At 43.1% G+C, this 21,187-nt stretch overlaps 1 long non-coding RNA gene across 1 annotated transcript in view; it reads right to left on the bottom strand.

Annotated features, from left to right (window-relative positions):
• Positions 1-21,168, bottom strand: part of LOC115515446 — a 31,209-nt gene extending 10,041 nt beyond the window's left edge. Inside the window, exons 1-2 of the long non-coding RNA XR_003969277.1 lie at positions 21,090-21,168; positions 1,181-1,308 (exon numbers count right to left, since the gene is read on the bottom strand). This is a non-coding gene — a long non-coding RNA (uncharacterized LOC115515446). The remainder of the gene's footprint in view (positions 1-1,180; positions 1,309-21,089) is intronic.
• Between the last annotated feature and the right edge of the window lie 19 nt (positions 21,169-21,187).

The raw sequence follows: 21,187 nt of genomic DNA, 5'->3' as shown, positions 1-21,187 counted from the left end.
GTGAAATGCGACTCAGAGTACCTTCCTCAGAAAGTCACTTTAAGAAATAAAGGGCACGGGGCACCTGGGTGGCTCAGTCGGTTAAATGTCTGACTTCGGCTCAGGTCATGATCTCACAGCTCGTGAGTCCTAGACCCGCGTCGGGCTCTGTGCTGACAGCTCAGAGCCTGGAGCCTGCTTCGGAAATTTACGTCTCCATCTCTCTCTGCCCCTCCTCCTCTCTCACTCTGTCTCTCTGTCTCTGTCTGAAAAATAAACATTAAAAAAAATTTTTTTTGAAGAAATAAAGTGCAGGCGAGCTGCTTAGCATAGTTCCTGTAACAGTAGCATACATTCAAAAATGTTACCAACAAAATCCACAGTAATACATAAAGGGCCTAGACCGGTGGTTATGACAAAATAAAACATTTATTAGTATTATTGTTACTGTAATTATCATGCTCCTCAGAGAGCACGTCAGTGGTTTGCACTTGGTGGGCATGTGCTAAATGCCGGTCAAAGAAATGACTACACAAATGACTGCAGTCAGCAAACTTAACTCACAGAGGAAAGAGAACCCTTTTGAATTCAATGCGTGAAGAATCTCTTACCTCCTAACTATCTTAGAAAGAGCCCTGTCCCCCAGCCCAGGTTTCATGTGCTATGCTGTCACCACGGCAGCTCTTCCCTTGTGGGCCCAGGAGGAGAGCAGTGGGCAGCACAGGCAGCCTTCCCAGATGACGGCATGGACGTGAGGCCATCAGGTCAGCAGGCCTGTGAGTCATCAACCCTTTCTGTCTGGAATTGGGGCAAGTGCTGTGACTACGGGGCTGTGCTAATTTACTTGGCCCCGAAGCCAGACCTGCAACACCACAGGTGTTTGTGTTTGTTCCTGAGGTAGCATCTACTTCGACTTTGCACGGAATATGGAGACATTAGGCATCCCAGCACTTGACGTCAAAGAAGAAAAGGGCAGAAACACAGAACAGCACCAGCAGAGCAACAGATATCCTCACTCTGTCTTTACAGCTATCCCCGCCACTGGCAGAAAACCCTTCCCTCATAGACTGTGAAGGGCAAGAACAAGGTGGATTCACCTCTGTAGCCTATCCCAGAGGAGGTGCTGTCTCCTTGAGCCAGGACCGAGAAAAGCCAGCGGGAAAAATACAGAACGGGAATACCTTGGGAAGAGGTGGCTTACCGTTCCATAAACAGGGTGAGCTGGCTGCATCGTCTTAGCCACACGAGAAGGAACCAGCTTGCCTGAAGTCCGATTTCAAACAGGTATCACCGGAGCATGGCTGAGGAATCCTGGGAAATGACAGCCTCCTGAGTGAGGAAGAGAAGGGAGACAATATTCACTGAATAGCTGCATGACAGTGACAGTGGTCATTTAGTTAGGACATAGGCAGGGACTCCATGCAAAAATTATCTCCTTTAGTTGTGTGATAACCCTCTCACAGACACTGTGTTAGTTTTTTTCTAGGGCTGCCATAACAAAACAGCACAGCCTGGGCAGCCTCAACAACGGAATATATCTGCTCTCAGGTTTGAAGCCTCCAAATCCAACATCAGAGTGCCAGGGGGCTGGTTTCCTCTGAGGGCCATAACGGAAAGGGCTTTTCTAGGCCGTTCTCCTTGACTTGCAAGTGTTCACTCTTTGGGTGCAGTCCTCCCCTGTGCATCCCTAAGAGTCACTTTTGTAGGTCCAATTTCCTATTTTTTTAAGGACATCAGTCAGACTGGATGAGGGGCCCACCCTGATAGTCTCATCCTAACTTAATCTTTAGAGGCCCTGTCTCCAAACACAGTCACATTCTGAGACACTGGAGGTGAGTACCTCAATGTATGAATTTGCAGGGGCTGGGGGAGGTGGGATACACAATTCAGCCCCTAACAAGTACTGTGATTCCTATCTTACTGGTGAGGATTTTTTTTATTTAAAAAAAAAAATTTTTTTTAACGTTTTATTTATTTTTGAGACAGAGAGAGACAGAGCATGAACGGGGGAGGGGCAGAGAGAGAGGGAGACACAGAATCCGAAACAGGTTCCAGGCTCTGAGCCGTCAGCACAGAGCCCGACGTGGGGCTCAAACTCACAGACCACGAGATCATGACCTGAGCCAAAGTCGGCCACTTAACGACTGAACCACCCAGGCGCCCCTTACTGGTGAGGATTTTAAAGTCTGTTGTGTAACATAGCCAGTAAATGGAGGAGGCAGGATTTGAATTGGGGTGTGTGTGACATCAAAGTCTGTAACCTTCACCCTATGACACTGCCTCTGAAAGCTGATGAGTAGCGCCTAGATGAAGTTAAGAGTGACATCAGCTTCAGTATTTACAGGCTACGGATACGTCTAGAAGGTATGATAGGCGACGTACTGAGAAGCCCGCTTTGAAAGGCATAATACGTACAAATCCTGCGGTTGTGGATTAATTTACATTTTGTTCCTTTGTTACTATAGAAAATTTCTCCAAGCGACAGAAAAATCTGTAATCCACCCCTGCACAGGCACATACCTGCCCTGGCTAATTAGGTAAGACACTGTTCCAAGCTATGCTCCTAATTAACAGGGTGCACTGCTTATGCCAAAACACAGGCCCAGGGTCTCCTGCAGTTTGTAACCCATCTGGTCTCCAGGCCCACGCTGCCAGTGTCCACTGTGGCGGCTGTCTGAACGTCACCCTCTTCCCGCGTAGGGTGGGAGGATGGGTTCATGGAGGGTAAGGAGTCAACAGCACTCAGCCAATCTTCTGGACTCTGTTGGCATGCAGAGCCAGTTTCCTCTGGTGACTAATTACACTTGCTTTTTGCAGGAGGATTAATTCCCTTTTCTGGAGAGTTTTTCCAATTTCTGCTATTAAAAAGCAAATCTCAACAATTCCCCTAGCTCAGAAGGAATGGAGTCCAGTTCAGGGTGGGTCATCACTATCGCCAAAATCCACGGCTTGAAAGAGAGGATGCTTGTACGTAACAGGAAAGGTGTGTGTGTGTGTGTGTGTGTGTGTGTGTGTGCGCGTGCGCGTGTGTGTGTAGATGCATGTAATATGCACAAATACGAACATGAACCTAAAGTTTGTAATCATTACAATTTTTCTCCCTAAGGTGACTATATGTCCCTTTTTTCATGGTTGCCACCTATTTCAAAAAACCTACTAAAATAACTGTACAAGCAAATCAGATACTGCACGTTTTAGATAATAACACATTCAAAAGAAAGGAGCAGATAATTGGAGACATATTCACAATTAGACATAACTCTCTTCAAACAAAGAACGACCCCCCAGTTAATTAATGTTTGTCAAGCACTTTAGAATCCTACAATTCAACAACCTAGACATTCCTACCTAAAGGTAGGGACACAAAAGGAGGGGAAAGCAGTGTAGACTGGCTCTGGGTCTGTCTTGCTCAGTTATTCATCAGATTTACCAGAGATGGGGGCTAAAAACCACACACACACAAAGTAGCTGGAACTAAATTTCCTTAAAAGCTATTGCTCTGTCTCTGCCTCTCATTTTTCTTTATGAGTGAATGGGGAATAATTCTCCTGCAAATCATTTCACAGGAGCAAGAACATCAATTCTTAATTATTAATATCACAATTTGTTATTTATTAAGCATCAACAGTGCATTAGATGTTGTACAAAACACAGATAGCTCAGGGTCTTAAATCAAGCCGATTCACTCAGAAATGTGGGTCTTTACCCTTCTTTTTTTTTTTGGTTGGGATTTGGGCACTGAGCTGGATAATGAGATGCCGCCTGCCTTGGAGGAAAGTGTCTCTCTAGCACTTAGGTTTTATCTCTCACCAAATAAGAGCACAGCATTTGCCTGAGAATCAAAGATTCCAAACTAGGGAATGGACCTTAAAGGACATCACATCCAGCGGCCTCTGAGCTTGCTGACCATGGGTCCACCTTAGTTTAAACATGCACCCTGTTATTTTTACAGATTCACTTATATGTTATATACATACACTATTACATTAATACATTATGATCATTACAGAAACCTACAAAATAAGAAAAAGTTTAAAAGATAAGATGTAGATAAAATGTTTGAAAATAACTTTTTTATTGTTTTTATTAATAGGAATAAAGAATTCTGCTCTCACTAAACAGATGCCACAGCTGATAACAGTTCTTTACTGAATAATATAATTGAATAGGAGTCATTATTTTTTCTTTGTTTCATACTTTGTGATACAGGGATTTGGTGTGGTGTAACTTTTCTGACTGTCGCTGCTTGGAAAGATGCTTCTCAAAAATACATCCATCCAAATGGGGCAGGTGGGGGGGGATGATGCATTGCTGGTCGTGCCTAGTAAATCATGGAAACTTTTTCTTTTTAAGTAATCTCTACACCCAATGTGGGGCTCAAACTCACAACCCCAAGATCAAGAGTGGCATACTCTACTGACTGAGCCAGCCAGGAGCTCCCCTCATGAAACTTATTTTTTAAATCATCCACCAATTATGCAAAAGGGTTTGTAGAAATCTGCTAGTCAATTTCAGTTTTTTTCCTGCTCTGTCATTTGTTCTTGTCAACAAATTGGAATTTACTATATTTTTATATATTTAATAAAGGAGTTCAAAATACACAGAATCCTTCGTTTTTAAATCAGTTTTGAAATTCTATTCCTATGTTTCCTAAGTTTGAGATGTTATGCCTTTTTTAAAGTTTACAAACTTCTACAGCTTTGGCAACAAAAATAACATTAATGATGCAAACGTTTCCAGCCATTATTTTTAGAATGCATTCTCCATAGCAGAAGTTCCTTTGAAAAAGTAACTGATTGGGGCGCCTGGGTGGCGCAGTCGGTTAAGCGTCCGACTTCAGCCAGGTCACGATCTCGCGGTCCGTGAGTTCGAGCCCCGCGTCAGGCTCTGGGCTGATGGCTCGGAGCCTGGAGCCTGTTTCCCATTCTGTGTCTCCCTCTCTCTCTGCCCCTCCCCCGTTCATGCTCTGTCTCTCTCTGTCCCAAAAATAAATAAAAAAAACGTTGAAAAAAAAAATTAAAAAAAAAAAAAAGAGTCGCATGCTCTACTGACTGAGTCAGACAGGCACCCCGAGTATGTTTAGTTTCTCACAAATTTCTGCCAAAAGCCCTACTACCAACAGCTACTTGTCATCACAGGAGGTCAGTATAATTGGACACATGTCTTTTTGTAAAAGAAAAATGTACAATTTTGACTATGCTTTAATTATTTTGACCTAAGAATGCCCATAAACTTCTCTGTGACACAAAAAAGTTGTCATCGTTATTCCCCATTTCATTCAAAATACTATAAATCTTCTGCTATTTGCAATTCTATTATTTAAGATAACACAGTCCATACATTTCTCTAACTGGGCACAATCAACTACAATATATGGAAACATGCCAGTGTGGATGAACGAAGGAAGGCATGGCCGCGAGCTTCAGTGTTGAAGGGCTCCTGCTCACTGCAGTATCAGATGGGACACATCAGACACACAGACAGATCAGAGATTGTGCGCTTCCCTAGACACTAAATATTAGTAAGTTTTCTTCTTCTGCTCCTGCTTTTTTTTTTCCTTTTAGATAAAATGTAAATGTGAAGGAAATGTCCTCCTTCTTCGGCCCTCCACTGTGGAGTCCAGGGATCTGGTCCAGTGGTTTCCCGACAGAGATTCTCCAGATTGCACCCAGAGCTGCTGAATCAGAGTCTCCAGTTAGGCCTGCTTCTCGTCCAGCTCCCAGCCTGCATTAGTCTGACAACCAGCTGACTATCTGATCTCCCCACAAGGGAGGATCCCTTACCAGAGCCCTGATAGATGGTCATCTTCTTGAACCTTTCTAATGACAAACAGTTTATTCCTCCCAGGGCAGCCCACCTCAGTTTTAGAGTTCTGTGATGGTCAGAAAATGTCTTCTCCTATGTCCCTGTCATTCTACCTTGTGTGATTATTTTGCTCTCTGGTGTCACACAGAAAATGATACACAGCGTCTCCTCTCCCATTCCCCCCACCCCGCCCCTGCTCCTCCATAGACCCTTCAATCGATCCCCATTTGACTTGTTCTCTGGGATATCCTGCCATCCCACTTCCCCTTCCTGGCTGCTCTCCTACTTGGAAATGTTGCTTAATATCCCCTATGTCATCAGACCAGGTCAGGATGCTGTGTGTGGGTGACCTCCTCAGATTGCTGCTGCAGTAGCATCATTAAGGCCAAAGGGATTCATCATTGCCAGCTCAGGCTCACATGCTCTCACCATTTGGGTGCTTCATGTAGATGCAGTACATACATTCCTTGATAATAAAAATACCTTTCATAATTGAGTGGAAGCATATTCCAACCTTCATCAAGACATTCCCTGTGTCTTCACGTATAAAATATACTGGTCTACAGTGCAAAGCCCTGAAGATTTGATATTGTCTACTTTGTGTCTCTCTTTAGTCTTGTTTCATGTCATAAGAAATATGGGATGGAGACAAACAGTGAACTAGAGTCAGGGCAGATGGTACCACCTAGGCCCAGTTCTACTACATCAGTTTTAGCAGGACACTTACCCTTTCTACATCTTTCTACGCTCATCAGTGGCATGAGAATATGAATGCCTGCCCTTCCAACCTGAGAAAGTTTTAGCAAGAATTAAATGAGTTACAAATTGTTAAAGCCTTTTAAGTAGCTTAAAAGATAATAATAATAATAATAATAATAATAATAATAATAATATAATATTATTATTATGCAACCTGTAGGCACTTAATAAATATTAATGGAGAAATGAAACAGACAGATAAATGGTAGAGAGCAGGCTGCATGATGGAAAGAAGGGAGGATCAGAGAAAAGATAAGAGATAACAGCAATTCAAGCTCTTGGCACCTTAAGCCAGTGTCTGTCACCAATGGTAACACAGAAAGAATCACGATGCTTTAAGTCCAGGGCAGTGTTTAATAAATGCAGGGCTTAGTTTCTGGTGAGGGATCATCTCACCCAGAATTTCTGTAGCTCCATGCAGTTAATGAGGCATCTAACAGCACCTGTTCAGATTTTACCCAGGAAGAAATGTAATGGGTAGGACACAGGAGGTAAGACACAAGGCTCACATTCATCAATGCACATTGCTGGTTTTCCAGGGACAGCAAAATATTTAACAGCTGAGCAGCAAATCCCATTTGACTGTTTAAGTAAAAGGTAATGATTAATATCAAGCTAAAAGTGTGTGCCTTTCTACATTTTTATTAAATAAAATACACTAATGGCATATGTATGAAATAAAACTGCATTTTCAACAAGGTTTTCATTCTCCTGTGAACTAAGCATCACAGGATACTTGGTTCTATGCGTTTAGTCATCCATCTATTTATTCGAACAAACATCTCTTAAGTGAATATTATGTGCCAGGCTTTATCCCACCCAGAGCAGGACTAAAAGATTAATAACCTCAGAGTCTGAGGACTTGGGCGGAGCGGGAAGGAGAAAGAGACACACATGCGCGTGCTCATGAGCGCGCGCGCGCGCGCGCGCGCGCGCGCGCACACACACACACACACACACACACACACACACAGAGAACAATGTAAATGCAATACGATGTGATAAAACACAGACTGAGTCAGCATGCAGCAGGCTCACAGGTAATCTTTAAGCAGCGAATGAGTCAGGAGTCAGCTACAGATCAGAGAAACTACACTATCTTGTTTAAGGAGCAAGAGATTTAACACAGGGAACTAGGTGCTAACAAAATCATGGAAAGGTCAGGAGGAGCACTGGGTCCGTGCTGAGCCTGGACAGCAGTCCTAGAAGGATACTGCAGAACTGCACCCCAGGGGGAGCTGCCCTCTTGGCCACCTTCAGGAAACAGGAATCCAAAGACCCCAATGCAATGCTGGCTCCAGAAATGCACCTCATTAGCAGCTCTCCAGAGATGACAATTGTTCATTCCTGCTAAATCCTTACTGGGAGATAGATAGAAAGATAGGCAGGTAGGTAGGTAGGTAGACAGAAAGATAGACAGACGATTGATAGATAGATGATAGATAATTAATAGATAGATCGATAAAGGTCTAACAGACCACCATAGCTCTTGCCATTTAACTCAGTTCTGAACTTAAGTCTTACATAAATCCACCTGATTAGCAGAGCCTGAAATCATATCTGGACCCCTAACTGCAAGAGAGTCTCTCTGTAGCTTTAGCAGTCCAGGAGCACTGAGAGAAGGTGTGAACAGGTGTGAGTGTGTCCAACTAGCACACCCAGCCCAGCGGAGAATGTAAAGATGGACAGATCACAGGGTGGAGAAGGGGAACAGCTGCAGCTAGGAGGCTCAGCATGTGCGTGAACCTAACCAGCATTGGAAGTACGTCCCGGACGAGCTATGAATAGGACCAAGGACAGCATTTTAAATGTCACCACCTTTTGGGTTGTCATCATTACTGACATGGTGACAGTAAAGTCAAATCCACACGAGTGCAGTGTTCTGGTGGAGTAAATAGGAACTTGGAGTCGAGACACAGCAATGTTCTTCCTAGCTCTGCCACTTACAGTGTTCCTGGGATGTCACTTAACACCTCTGGCTTCATTTTTGCCATCTGCAAAATAGGGATAATTACCATGATCCTTTACTAGTAAGTCAGGAATTAATAAGAAACACAAACATCAAAACTCATCATCTTGGTGGGAGTCGTTTTACACACACTAATTGGATATTTATTTAATGGGGGGGGGGGAAGCTTCCCAGCATTTGCAGAAACTTTCCTAATAATACAGTATTACAATTTTGTTCGGATACTGTTAGAATAATGGACATCCAATCAATATTTGTTGATACAAAATAAAAATGTAAGCATCATGGAATTCAGTTTTCCTTGGAAACGCAGAGCTCTTCCCAGCTTTCCTCTCGTGGCTGGTCGTAGAAACCTGCCCCAGCGCTGTGCACGTTGACTGGCAAGGTAAATAAATGAGGGAGCCAGAGCTTTGCATTGTTTACCGAGCCTTGCGCTCGGCCAAGGTGACTGCCTGGCAAGCGGAGTAGTCTTCCGTTACACAGTTTTCATGAATATGTAATTCATCTGGTCGCAATAGATGTATTTCATGCCATTTGGAAAGCCACATGTTCTTTCCTTGCAATAATGGCCTCCTCTACCCCTGTGCAAAGATGAGGAGGTTCAGCAGCTGTTGAAGGTCAAGCTACCACTGAATTACCGAGTTACAGCACACAGACGGTGGAGACCATGTGGCATGTAAATCACCTGCAGCAGCACGGGTGACGTCAGATGGCAGGGAACTTTAAACACCTCTCTCTCCCTCTCTCTCTCTGTGTCCCCCTGCCCTTCCCCCAGACCAAGAGGAAAGGAGAATCCAAGCAAGCTATAAGAGATGATATACAAACAGATAAGCTTTTTTTTTTTTTTTAATTTTTTTTTCAACGTTTTTATTTATTTTTGGGACAGAGAGACAGAGCATGAACGGGGGAGGGGCAGAGAGAGAGGGAGACACAGAATCGGAAACAGGCTCCAGGCTCTGAGCCATCAGCCCAGAGCCTGATGCGGGGCTCGAACTCACGGACCGCGAGATCGTGACCTGGCTGAAGTCAGACGCTTAACCGACTGCGCCACCCAGGCGCCCCCAGATAAGCTTTTAAAACAGGTGACGAGCAGAGAAAATACAGCGAAACATGAACTGACAATACGATTTCATTGGATTTTCTGTCTCACCATCTGCATCTATGTGACAGTCAGTGAGGAAGAGAAAGGAGACCAGTGTGAAACCAGGAAGCCACAAATAACCCCAGAACTAGACCCTGGTAGGTAAAAGCTGGAAAGAGATGTCTTCAAAGCGACCATCTACCTCTCCACTGTGGAAGGAAAGAGTAATTCTGAGTTGTGAGCTTTCCCTAGAGGAATGGAGCTAGTAACATAAGTCACTGCTGTGTCTCTGTTTCTTCATTTTCACACACACACACACACACACACACACACACACACTGAAGAAGAAAGAGAAATTTCACAAAGATGTCCTATGCCTTAACCAATTAACAATTACAAAATAAGAAATATGACAATCCTATAATTGAATTGTCACCAGCAGTACAAGAGGGCAATGCCAAAGTTTTCTTGTCCTTATAATGAGATTTTCCTTATATTAAATGTCTTTTATTCCATCTAGCTTATGCCAATTACTCCTGTCTTGTCTCTCTAATAAGAATAACTGATGCCCACATACTTCCTATCTGCCAAAGTCTTATTATCCTTTAGTCTTCCTTTTCCCCAGAAAGTAGCTAACACTCTCGATTTTATAAAGAATCCCTTAAAATTGATTACCATTTCAAGAAGTTTCTTTGGAATTTTGGCCAACTTACTGCTATTAACAGAATGAAGTGTTTAAGTGTTAAGAATGCTTTATACCTGCAGAGTAACTAGCACAAATGGGTGGTTTATATGGCTAGGTTAAGCTGAGATTTCTTTCTTTTTCCCCCTCTGCTTTAATGTTTTTAATGTGAGGCAGCCATCAAGAGTTTGTATAGAGCTATGAGAAGACGGTCGTGGCCTTAAGGGGTGGTCCAAATGTGAGTATCACAGAAGAATGGCACCTGTGACATCAGCTGAAATACTGTGTTTAAAGGGTTGTTATAAGGACTTAATAAGGGCAGAGCAGAAATTGTGGGTATAGAAACCCACACAGGAATTATGGGAACAAAGACCATACAGAGCCAGGGAGCCCAGCAACATGGCAGGAGGCCTCGGGTTGAACCTCACAGGCCATTCTGCCAGCATTCTCTGGTCGTCTCAGGACTCCTGGCCCTGCCATGAGTGCCTTCTCTGGGGCAGACACCCTTCCTCAGCAGGCAGGAGTCATGCAGATATGGCTTGGTTCAACGGGATACCAGGTGGTCCTCCAAGGCTCAAGAGCATGACTGTCAAGTTTACCAAGGTGGCCCGTCTCCCCTTAACAGCTAGAGAACACAATTTCTCTGGCTTACTGTGGGGGGGATGGAGGGGTCAGCCAACTCCTTCAGGGCTAAAGAAGAACATTCTCCAGCTTCTCCAACCAACAACCCAGGCAGGATTCTCAAAGCGGGAGAAGACCCTGAAGATTTCTTGCCTAAATGTCCAAACACAACATCGTATTGTATTCATAGTCTCTGGGTAATTGCTCTGCTTTTTGCTTCATTTTGCCTGAGCAGTCTCAGTGCCCGTGAAGTGCCTGCAGTACGGGTGGAAGCTTCCACAGAGGCAGTACATACTGGCCACAGACGATACCTTTGCCAGCTGAAATTGTTCCCATTCTCTCCAAGCTGCGTACAGAAGACGAAACACAAAAACACCTGCCTTATTAATTATTCTAACCATTTGCCAGTTACTTAGGTTTTCAGGAAATTGTTACATGTTTTAAAAGCACATTCGTGTTAAACACCCATGTAAATGGAGCGCAGAAATGAACCGAAAAGGTGCCGCGAAGGATCCTCGTTCATGGAGGCAGTAGTTCTTCCCCAGTGTCAACGATTTCACCCAACGGACGTTAAACTATTACCAAATCGTCTTCCCTCCCAGGCCTCAAAGACAGACGTAATTTCATACAGCTCTCAGACTTGATGGCTAATTGCAATAGTGCTGAACACAACATCTGGACTCACTACAGGAAATCATTCCCTTCGTTTTGAGAGCCGGGCGCAAACCTGAGGGAGCGGCACGTAAGAGCTTCTGCTAGTAAAGAAACGCATCACAAGGGTTTTCTACGAAGTGAAGCAGGAGACTGACAAGAAGCGAAAACTGAACTTCAGAGAACATCCTCCTGCCATCAAAGTGGTCAACTATTTGGAATGCGCAGATTTACAAGATGGAAGGGCAAGAGATACAGAACACAGGATTTTTCACTATTTTAAAAGTAAATTGCAAACACTTGGAGAGCCTGGGTGGCTCAGTCGGTTGAGCGTCTGACTTTGGCTCAGGTCATGATCTCACGGTTCCTGAGTTTGAGCCCTGCATCGGGCTCTCTGCTGTCATCACAGCTGTGTGCATGCATGCACACTCTCTCTCTCTCTCAAAAATAAATAAACATTTAAAAAAACACACACAAACACTCTTATGATTGGCCAAAATCATGCACGGTACCCTAAAAAGGATGATAGAAAAATTGCAGGGTAGATTTTTAATAATAATTGTATTTGCAACCTTGGTCCTATCCCAACAAGTTGGAGAGAAGGTTGACCCAAGTCCCCAAGCTAGAGACTGTGGAAATCCAATATATCTCTAAATATCTGGGTTAGAGAGAGGGTTTTACAGTCACAAAATTACTCTTTTCAGCCTCTACCAAACTGATGTTCACTCTGAGACTTCCTGTGATCACACTTTTTATGTTAGTAGCCCTAACATAGAACCCGAATCCTTCTCAGAGACTCCACTTGTCACTTGTCCCCTCACCTTTACCACCTCTGCCAACAAGTTTTTGCTAGCAGAAACTTCACTGAAAAGGCGGGAGCCACCACATGGCTGTGATGGGGGACACGTTTTGCAGGCTGTCACATCTTACACTGTAAGCAAAGCACTTGAGAACCGCTTAGCTATCAGCAATTTCTTAGTGGGTGTAGCCAACCTCACCATTTAAGCTCCCACGGTTTTGCTTATTCTTCTCACTACTCTCCCTTCACACCTGTTATGGGTTGAATTATAGCCCTCAAAAAGATATATTTGAGCCCAAACCCCCACCATCTGCAGACGTGACCGTCTTTAGAAATAGAGTCTTGGGGAGCCTGGGTAGCTCAGTTGGTTAGGTGTCTGACTCTTGGTTTCGACCCAGGTCATGATCTCACGATTCTTGAGTTCGAGCCCTGAGTCAGGCTCTGCACTGCCAGTGCACAACCTGCTTGGGATTCTCTCTCATTCTCTCTCTCTCTCTCTCTCAAAATAAATAAACTTAAAAAAAAAGAAAGAAAGAAATAGAGTCTATGCAGACGTAATCAAGTTAAGATGGCGTCATTAAGGGTGGGACTGATCCAATTTGACTAGGGTCCTTATAAGTAAAGAAGGGGCACAAAGGCACACAGGGAGAATGCCTTAAGACCACAGGGTAGAGATTCAAGGGATGCAGTCTGCAGCCGCAAGCCAAGGAACACCACAGATCTCCAGCCACTGCCAGAAACTAGGAAAAGGCGCAGGCAGATTCTACCCAGAGCTCCATGAGAGAACATGGCCCTGCTGACACCGATTTCACATGTCTCACCTCCAATACTGCGGCAGAATAAATGTCTGTTATCTTAAGCCCCCCCCTCCCCACCAGTTTGTGGTATTTTGTTACCTCAGCCCTAGGAGAATAATACAACACCTTCCCCCCACCCTTCTCTCTCTTTCCCTCCCACATTCTCGGCAGGGATACTTAGCATCTCTTTTATTATCTTGACGCCTACCCAACTTTGACCCGTGGGCAGCTAATGAATGTATTTTCTTATTCAAGGACAGCTCCCTCCCAAAGGTGCCAGCAGTCATGAAAATATTGTTTTCTCCTCTAGCTATAATGTATTTAGATTATAAAAACAATCCAAGTGCCCCCATTAGATTTAGGGGTCAAAACAAACTAGCTGCTGCAGACCCTTTTGCTTTGTAATCATTGACAGCTTTCTGGTATGAGTAGGGACGAAGACCTGCATGCTTGTCAGAGCCTGCAAAGCTGGTGTGAACAGGCATCTCCTTCCCTCTGCCTCATCCCGGACTGCTCTCCCACTTCCGCTCTTTGCGTTGATCATACTGGCCTCTTTCAGTTCCTTATTTTCCACACAGCATGGACTCTACTGCTCCTGCTGCCTGGAACTCCTTTCTCCAGACCCCTGTCCCAGCCCCTCTTTGAGCAAATGCCTAATTACTCTCTGATCGCAGCTCAACTGTAATTTCCCGTGAGAGGCCTCTCCTGCTGCCCTGGGACTGAGTCACATTCCCCAATTACAGACCTTTATGGCACCCACTGCTTTTCCTTAGTAATGTTTACTAGTTTTTAATTACAATAGAAACTCTTTCGATTGAGCTGGGGGCGGGGGGGGGGGGGGGGAGAGGGTTGAATTTACTGACGTTTTCAAATCCATCTGTAAAACGTATTGACTGATGGCCCAAAGCATGATAGATGCTTGTGGCTTCTGTAGCCTACTACCCCCATCCCTTCTATCCCCACCAACTGAGAGTGGTTGTTTTTGTTCCCTAACCTGTTTACGGCAGTTGTACTTGCTGACTATAATTATGTAGTTTAATTAAATATCACATCAACTAATCAAATATGAACATAAAAAGAGAGTTGCCGGGGCGCCTGGGTGGCGCAGTCGGTTGAGCGTCCGACTTCGGCCAGGTCACGATCTCGCGGTCCGTGAGTTCGAGCCCCGCGTCAGGCTCCGGGCTGATGGCTCGGAGCCTGGAGCCTGTTTCCGATTCTGTGTCTCCCTCTCACTCTGCCCCTCCCCCGTTCATGCTCTGTCTCTCTCTGTCCCAAAAATAAATAAACATTGAAAAAAAAAAAAAATTAAAAAAAAAAAAAAAAAAAAAGAGAGTTGCCATTTCTATGAAAACTAAGTTACGGGGTGCCTGCGTGGCTCAGTCGGTTAAGCATCCAACTTTGGCTCACGTCATGATCTCAGAGTTTATGGGTTCAAGCCCCACATCAGGCTCTACACTGACAGCTCTGAGCCTGAAGCCTGCTTCAGATTCTGTGTCTCCCTCTTTCTCTCTCTCCACCCCCCCTCTGCTTGTGCTCTCTCTCAAAAATAAATAAACTAAAAAAAAAAATGTTAAACGCTTTGAAAAGACTTGAAAAAGCTGGGAGGAAATTGCTCTTAGATTAGTGATAGGTAAGACAAGTGTAAAGGACCAGAGGAAAAAAATAATAAAAATTTAAATGAACTCAAATTATTTTGCAAGTGTCTTTAAGTTCTCCCTCTATATTAAAGTATCTGAAACTGAAAATTGTAGATGATATGCATTTGAGTAGGCTGTATGCAAGAAGGGTGACCCTATCAAATTTGGCAAATAAATGTTCATTTATGTATTTTAAGTAAAAAATAAAAGTTTTACATATATATATATACACACACACACACACATATGTACATATATACACACACATACATTTACAATGTGTATACACACATATATGTATACACACACATATATAAATGTATATATATATATATATATATATGAATGTATACATATACTTATGTGTATGTGTATATAAATACACATCTGACCCTTCTTGAACAGCACAGGTTTGAACTGGGTGGGTCTACTTATACACAGATTTTTTTTCAACACAGTGAAGTACTGTAAATGTATTCTCTCTTCCTTGTGATTTCCTTTTTTTTTTTTAATGTTCATTTATTTTTGAGAGAGATAAAGTACAAGTGGGGGGCAGAGAGTGAAAGCAAGAGGATCTGAAGCAGGCTCCACGCTGACAACAAAAAGCCCAATGTGGGGCTCCAACTCACCGACTGGGAGATCATGACCTGAGCTTAACCAAATGAGCCACCCAGGTGCCAGCCCCTTGTGATTTTCTTAATAACATTTTCTTTCCTCTAGATTGCTTCGTTGTAAGAATACAGTATATAATACATATAACATACAAAATATGTGTCCATCCATTTTTATGTTATCAACAAGGCTTCCAATCAACAGTAGGCCATAAATTAGTTAAGTTTGGGGGGAGTCAAAAAGTTATACATGGATTTATGAGGTGTGGGTGCCCCTGGCCCCCTTGTTATTCAAGGGTTAAATGTATATGTACATACACACACACACACACACACACATATTTAATGATTTCCCACTTTAACTGCATTTTCCAATTACCTAATCATCTACTAGTCCTGTTCTCACCAGAGCAGAGGCCTCTTACAGTATGTATTTACTGTTGTGATCATGTGATTCATATTCATCTCCCCCCCTTGATGGTGAATTCCATTACAACAAGAAGCGTGTCTGTTAGATTCAACCCCAGAGTTGAACTCCTACTGCCACAAGGTACATACTCAGTAAGCACTATTCTGAATAAAGAAGTGAAAGATAATTTTGCTTAATTTTGTCTTGTGCAGATGTAACAGATAATATAGCAAAATATTCAAGCATAGTATTGAAAGATGCCCGAAGCAGTGAAAAAAAAAAAAAATTATCCCTCAGAATTCCTCAGAGCGGTAAGTGTTAACTTTAATTCTGTGCAAGACTGTCCAGAGTGTTGGGGCATATCTGAGGACAGCAGTGTCTTTTCTTTCTGATGGGTAAACTGACTGCCCTGTTTTATCTGAACAGGACTCCATGGATGGGTATGAACCTGAACCAGAGAACAAAGGAAACACATTTTCCTCTTTTCTCATCTCTTTATGTTGTAAGAAATCTATCGTCCTCCATGATAGGAGGCTTAGTGAAAATAACAGATGGGTTTAATCCATAAAAATGAAAAAACTTTTCCCATTTCAACTCCATTTCCTGCTTTTCTAGGTAAAACAAAACTTTCCCTGAGGAAATGATGTAAATACACTCACATGTTCTTAAAAGATCCCACATAGCACAAAATATTGCTATGAACTACACCATGTTTTTTTTCATTTATGTTTAAAAAGTAATATGAATGTGGTAGTAGAAAAAAACGATAGAACTTATGCAGTGCTTTCCAATCCCTGTTTCATTGTGACTTCCCTCCCTAAGCTTCAATTTCCTTGTCTGTCAAATGAGGTTGGTAAAAATATACATACCCTACCTAGTTTACAAAATTATTGTAAAGGATTAATTTTCATAACGTACATGAAGACTTCTGAAATACTACACAAGGTGATACAAATGCATAGTGTCATCGCTACTCCACGGTCTCTGTGCCATATTTCCTCAACAGCTTCTGTCCCTGCCCTTCTTCACACAATTCACTTCCTTTAACACAGACACAAGCAGTTTTCTGTTATTGCACTTGACTGTACGACGGAGGCTACTGATTTTGGAGAAGATAATCATGGTCCTGCTCCAAAAAACCTTCTGGGGAAATCCATGGGATACTCAATCCACATCTCTGCCCAGAATCTCTTCTAGACAGACTTAACATTTACTTATTTTTGAGACGGAGAGAGACAGAGCATGAACGGGGGAGGGGCAGAGAGAGAGGGAGACACAGAATCCGAAGCAGGCTCCAGGCTCCGGGTTCCGGGCTGTCAGCACAGAGCCTGATGCAGGGCTCGAACTCACGAACCATGAGATCATGACCTGAGCCCAGTCGGACACTTAATCGACTGAGCCACCCAGGCGCCCCTTTTCTAGACAGATTTAGAGAGGAGGCATAAGTCAAGGACTCTTGTTAAAAAGCACAGTCTCATTGCCAGTATGAGTTTAAACTTTAACAGCTTTGGTATCCATCTGTAAAATGTCACTTCTGTTGGTTCCATCCTAGCAGCTCAAACATAGAAAATCACAAATCCACCTCCCTCAATAAAATATAAAAGTCTAGAGTGTCTGCATAATATATGTGCACTCAAGCTATACTAATTTATCCCACAATTACTTTTATTTTTTAGCATTTTTATTTGGCTCTTACACTACATAATTAATGATGTTTACATGAAAGGTTCTTTAATGTAAACTGCATAAGTGGATTACTGAGCAAGCCTTAAAACAAACATTTTTCTCCTTTTAAAATTTTCTTCACTCTCCTCTGGCACAAGAGCAGAGTTTTTTTTAAATGTCAAGGGGAATATAGAAATCAGGCTTCTGAGGTCCATTCCCTCCTAGTAAGACAGGCTTATAATTCTGTTTCCTGTAATGGCTGGCCTGGGGGGGTTCAACAGTGACCCTGCTGACCCAACACATCCAGACTCAGAAGCCTGTCTTTTCTTTGGGAGGTTGCCACTGTTTTTTCTCCATGACCTTAAACATAACACAATATCTGGCCCTTCCAGATCATTTCCTGCAGAGTTTGCAGTGCTGGGGATGAGACACTCGTGAGATAAATAAATAAGCTCACTGTAAAGACCCGAGAAAGGCCACGGGAGAAAACCTACCAGGTTTCTAAATCCTTCCACCATCACGATTATGTCAATATCACCCAACTGTGGCTATTACTGGGGACTGTCCCTCCTAGTCAAAGTTCAGATCGCATGTTTTTTGAGTAGCAGTATGGAAACAGATTACTGTAAAATAGAGTTGGCATGATAGTCACTACCTGTCAGGACACATATTATTGTTTTAAGGTATTCTCAAGGGAAAGCAGTGACATCAAAAGCCTTTCCTTTACTCCTGTTCTCCCAAAGGCAAAGCCAAGGAGCTGGGAGTGAAGATACCTCCCTTCACACCACACACCCAGCCCTCAGGAGGCCTTGGGGGAAGCCTGGTTCCAGGTCATCTCTGGAAGAAGAAAGGGTGATGTGTCCTTTAAGACACCCTTCAAGCTATCTCAGGAGGTACAGACCAGACTATACCAGCAGGCTTTCTCTAGAGCAGCCTTTAGTCTCAGGAGTGAACATAGAGCTGGAAGAGCCTTGAGATCCACCAGAAGAACTCAGCCCATGTGAGAGATCCTGACACCAGTCCTATCAAGATTCCCAGGGTATAGTTTGGAACTGAAGCCCAGACCTGGATGGAGGACAAGAGATAGGTCAGGCGCCCCTGACAAGCATGTTTGGGGCAAACATAACTGTATAAGACCTATTGCTATACTAAGACCTTCATATTCTCTAAACGCTCTTACTTGTACATCACTTCAGATATGTTAAAATGTGTACACATCCCACATTTAATTATTTTGCTATGAAGAATTTTATAATTTTGCTTTTGAAATTATTTGGCTAAAGTAATTAATTTAAAATATGCTGTGATTTCAGGGCGCCTGGGTGGCTCAGTCAGTTAAGCGTCTGACTTCAGCTCAGGTCATGATCTCACGGTTCGTGAGTTTGAGCCCTGTGTCAGGCTCTGGGCTGACAGCTCAGAGCCTGGAGCCTGTTTCAGATTCTGTGACTCCCTCTCTCACTCTGCCCCTCCCCTGCTCATGCTCTCTCTCTCTCTCTCTCAAAAACAAAAATTTAAAAAAATTGTTTTACATAAAAAAAAATACACTGTGATTTCTCAACACTCATCATGTATATCCAGGAATTTTCAGTTAAGAGCATCTCATCTACAAACTATTTTCCAATGTAGTGAAATTGTTATGAACAACAAATCCAGCAATTAATGAAGCTGACACAGTATTATATTTTGTGACCATTTAATAAATGTTGTTTCATTTTGCTCTGACAGTTTTAATTTCTAATTTAGGAGACTGTAACTTCTCCCACTCAGACTCCAGACATTTTCCCAGGCACAGCTCAAATGCTGAGCACTGTTTTCCCTGTGTCTAGAGGCAAAGCTTGTCCTCTGGGTTTGTGGCATTCAGTCAAGCACTCCTGAAAAGACTGGGCCTGGAGTACAGTGAGTTCTTAGCCATTTCATGGAACTTGCACCTTCAACCAAAACAATCATGAGGAGGTACCATACCTTGTGCCTGAACAACCCAAGAAATTCTTATCAAATTCAAATTCTGATGATTTTTGTGAATTTTTGACTCCTTACCGAAATTTACCCACCACAAATACTAAAAGACTTCACTATTGGCCTTTGGCAAAGTCATACTTTTCCTGCAGTGGGTGAAACCAGCTTTCATAAATCAAATTTATTTTGTTTTCCAATAAGAAATGAGATGTGGAAGCTGATTTGGAGTTGTACTCCCAGGAAGCTTTTCTATCACTCCACAAAATGTGAGTCATGCATGTTCCACCAAGGTGTTTATAACCCAACTCAAGATAACTTCTTTAAAAATAATGTATCAGCAACTGTGCAGTGGAGTGTACTTTGTAGACTGACTTTTTTTCTTCCCCCAGAAAGGCATTAGGTCTTATCAGTGTATCAACTCAAAAATAATCATAGGCAGTCTATTGACAGTCACAAATTGCCCTCTTTTCTGTCAGCAAATGCTAGAATGATACAGTAAAAATTTGGGAACTCTACTTTCTAGATGTGTCCTCCAACAATATCACATCATTAGAGTGGTTTGTTTAGGGGATGCATTCCTGACCTTATTTTTTTTTTCTTTTTTTTAAATCACTAAATTCATACTGAGTGTATAGTGATAAGCTCATGGTTACTGGCATCAGACAAGATGAGATGGAATCCCATCTTGACCATTTTCTAGCTCTGAGAATTAGGACAAGTTATTGTTTTTTCATCTGCAAAATTGTAGCAATAAGGCTTAAAAGGATGGTTCTCAAGATTAAACAAGTTAATGAGTGTAAAGCTGATGTGAGCAATCAATGTTGGCTTTGAGCACTAGTCTTATTTTATTTTCTCACTATTTCGAGTACCACCATTCAAGTCCTGGGTCCTCACCCCTGGACTACATAGGGGCCTCCTGCCTTTCCAGCTTGTGCTCTGCTCTCACTTACCCCAGCCCCTTCTCATCTCCTTCCCAAAGATGAGTGAGACTTTCAGTATGGAAAGGCAATCAATTCAAGCCCCTTCCCACACACAAACAAAAACAGAGTAAAACAAAAATTCCTCCAGCTGTCCTTAACACAAAACTAAAAGAAAGGCCCTAGGCATGGCCTGGCTCTTGCCTATCCTATGCAGACGGTTTTCACGTCTCTCCCCTCTCCCTCTATGCCTCAGCCATACTAGTCAGTCTTCTGGGCACTGTCCGTGCCAGGCTCCCTCCAGTGCCCCCTTCCCCAGGCCTGGAGAGCTCTGTCCCTGCCCAACCTGGTGCTTCACATCCCAGCCTAAAATCTACTTCAAGTGGTCACTTCCATCATTTCATAGGTACACATTCCTTCCCTTTCAATGCATTTAGCTCACTGAAGGCATGGCCTATTTAAAGGATAATGTCCTTATGTCTGATTTGTTTACATAACTTTACATCTGAGAAGGGTACAGCTGCCACTTTCATTCATCACCTTGTTCCCCATAACCTAGCTCAGCCAGAACCCAGGGGAAGAAGGCAGTAAGCGTTAAATGAATGAGTGAACAAACGCAGAAATGAGTTAAAATAGCCTTACAAAAAGTTGGCTCGTTATTAAATGGTTCCCGAACAGGCTGAGTCACTTTTCCAAAGGCTTATTTTGTTTTCTTTTTCACTTTGGCCTTGGTTTTTGCCTGTCTCCTTACCCGCGCAACAGCCCAGGCGCGGCCGCCACCCTCAGAAGACTGACACGAGGTCCCAGAAGGAAATCCGAGCAGCAGCAGGCCCGGGCGGAAGTGCGGGA

This window comes from Lynx canadensis, chromosome A1, assembly GCF_007474595.2.
Source record: "Lynx canadensis isolate LIC74 chromosome A1, mLynCan4.pri.v2, whole genome shotgun sequence".
NCBI lineage: Eukaryota > Metazoa > Chordata > Mammalia > Carnivora > Felidae > Lynx > Lynx canadensis.
Note: the sequence above shows the minus strand (reverse complement) of the source record. Positions and strands in the feature narration are given on the sequence as shown.